Source organism: Mastomys coucha, unplaced genomic scaffold (genome assembly GCF_008632895.1).
Source record: "Mastomys coucha isolate ucsf_1 unplaced genomic scaffold, UCSF_Mcou_1 pScaffold15, whole genome shotgun sequence".
Taxonomy (NCBI): Eukaryota; Metazoa; Chordata; class Mammalia; order Rodentia; family Muridae; genus Mastomys; species Mastomys coucha.
The window spans coordinates 62,471,066-62,473,677 of record NW_022196897.1 but is presented as its reverse complement, the minus strand read 5'-3'; the positions used below and the strand labels follow the sequence as shown (position 1 = coordinate 62,473,677).

Genomic DNA, 2,612 nt, shown 5'->3' with positions numbered 1-2,612 from the left:
GTTTTCCAGCACTGGAGGGTGACAGGGATATAGAAGCAAGGTGGAGACACAGTCCATGTTGATGACACCTGCTGAGGTCTGTGGCCCCAATCCACAAAGGGGCTCTGGTCTGGCATGAGGGAGGTGTGGTGAAGGCTCCTGGAAATTTTGAATAGACTATCTTCTAATGGCTTCTGGTTTTCCTTTAAACCAACACTTTTATGATTCATGTGGTATACTGATACACTTGCAAATAGAGAAGCTGGAACCAGTTTCTTGGGCTGCCATACTTGCTGAGGTTTCTGAGTGGATCTTAAGGCACTGAAATACTGACCTTGCTAGACAATGACCAATGCAGCAAACATGAGCAAAGTCAAGCTTCTGAGGTTTGTTCAAATGCAGAGATGACTCCTGCTTCAGAGTTCAGATGAGCTGGCACTTAGGCCAAACTAAAGAAAGACTAAACTATTAGGAGAAGAGTCTCCTGACCATGACCCTGAATTAGAAGCAGTTAGACACTCAGGTTCAGATGGGTGCTCTGAAGCATGACTTTGGGCTTCTGTACCCTCTGAACCTCTCTCTGAATAGCTCCTGAGCTCTGCTGTCTTGCACATTCTTAGTGTGTCCTACATGCCCCCTGATCACACTTGTCTGCTCTGGTTCTGAAGGGAGATCTCAAGTGCTTTGCATCTGGGCATTTGTAGCATTTAGCCATCAAAGAGAATCAGAGTGAGAGAGGGGTGGAGGGGAGAAAGAGAGAGAGAAGAGAGAGAGAAAGAGAGAGAAAGAGAGAGAGAGAGAGAGAGAGAGAGAGAGAGAGAGAGAGAGAGAGAGAGAGAGAGGAAGAGAGAGAGGGAGGCGGGGTGGGGGGAAGAAAGGGTAAATCAAAGCTAAAAGATCTAAAAGGTTTTTTGCAGTCTTGCTATTGGGGACTGCAAGCTTACTTTAATAGGTGTGATTTCTAGTTTTGCCATATCCACTACACCTTTTGTTAAAGAGATTCATACAGTATATCATATAGATTAGTTATCCAAAAATGTGTCAATAGCACTCATGACCCAGGAGCATACTGACAGGGGACTTCAGGATAGGCTTAATGCTTTAAGAGGCAGCAGCTCTATTTATGGGAAATCAAATTCAAAATGTCTCTCAACGCAATGCCATTCCCTGTTCCGTTGGGTCTCTGTAACCCTTTGGAATATAACTCCTCTGAATATGACTGTTTTGAAATTCAGTCTCATTTGAAGGGGCTTTGGAACAATTTTAATCTGGCTTTGGCTATGGGTTCCCTACATCATGAGATCATGGATATTAATGACTCTAGAGCGGGATCCACTTTTATTGAGGAAGTGGCTACAGCTTGGCCTCTGTTGTGCACGAGTTCACTTCTTCATCTTCCTGGATGACCTTGCTGATAAATGGAGGAACTGGAATTGATTATTCTTACTGGTTTTATTTCTCTTTTAGTCTGCATCAAGCAAGTCAAGCTCTCATGGTTAACATTTGCACCCTCAAATTAAAAGCAAAAAAGGGGGAGATGCTGGGTCCTGGCCTTGGTAGGAGTGGAATGATGTGGTTCCTGCCCCTGGGACAGAACCAGGAGGTGTGGGCCTCCATAAGTGTCAGTGGCTGTTGTGGGCATGGGGCTTATTTGTATAATGCTGTACATATTTTCATATTCCTCCTTCTAGGAATGTCCTCCCTGTTAATGTTAATGACTCCATAATAAATAGAAACCCAGATGTCAAGGATGTGTCTGTATCGTTAGCAAAATGGTGAACACTGGGACCTTCAGGACAGCCCTTAAGGCTGTGGAAAAGATGAGGTCGAAAATATATAATTTCTCAACTATGCAAAAATATAAGGATGCAATAGGAATTGTATAAGGAGCATCACAAATCTAAAGGAACAGAGACAGTCACAGAGCTTGTCAGAAGGCAGGCAGATACAAATGCAGGCAGATTCCTGAGTTCAAGGTCATCCTGGGTCAGATCGAATTTAGGTCCAGACATGGTCGTGGTTGGAATGGTGTGATTCCAGGGCAAGGTCTGCTGTCTTTTCCTAAGAGTCAAGGGGGTAAGGTCATGGAATGCTGATTCATGGGATGGTCAAAAGGGAACCCGGAATTAATAACTGAATTGCTATGTAAGTAAAAAACTGGGCATTTGGTTTGCATGAGATGAACTAGCAGAAAGCACTTTCTTATTTAGAAATTTTCTCTAGTGAGAGCTGAGCTGTCTCAAGATCTCTGGAGAGCAAACACAGCTCTTCAAGATTTTTTTTTTTTTAAACAGGATTTCTAATTTTAGTCAGAAAATCCATGGATAGTGAACACAGCTCTTTTAGAATTTATTTTCTAGTAGGGTCTCTTATCTTGGTCGGAAATCCCAAGAATTAGAGAGCAAACACAGCTCTTTTAGATTTTTTTTCTGGCTTTCTGATTTGATCAGAAAACCCAAGAATTATTTTCAGAATTTTTCCAACAGGATTTCTGACTTGGTCGGAAAATCCAAGAATTTTTTTACAGCAGCTTTTCTGACTTTGGTCATGAGCCATCCAGAGAGCTTTTAGAATTTTTACTGCTAGAGAGAGTTTATCAACTAGAGAGAACTATCTCGAGTAGAAAGTTAGCT

At 42.4% G+C, this 2,612-nt stretch overlaps 1 pseudogene; it reads left to right on the top strand.

Annotated features, from left to right (window-relative positions):
* Window positions 1-2,304: 2,304 nt before the first annotated feature.
* LOC116092701 lies at window positions 2,305-2,370 on the top strand (annotated as a pseudogene).
* Window positions 2,371-2,612: the final 242 nt, after the last annotated feature.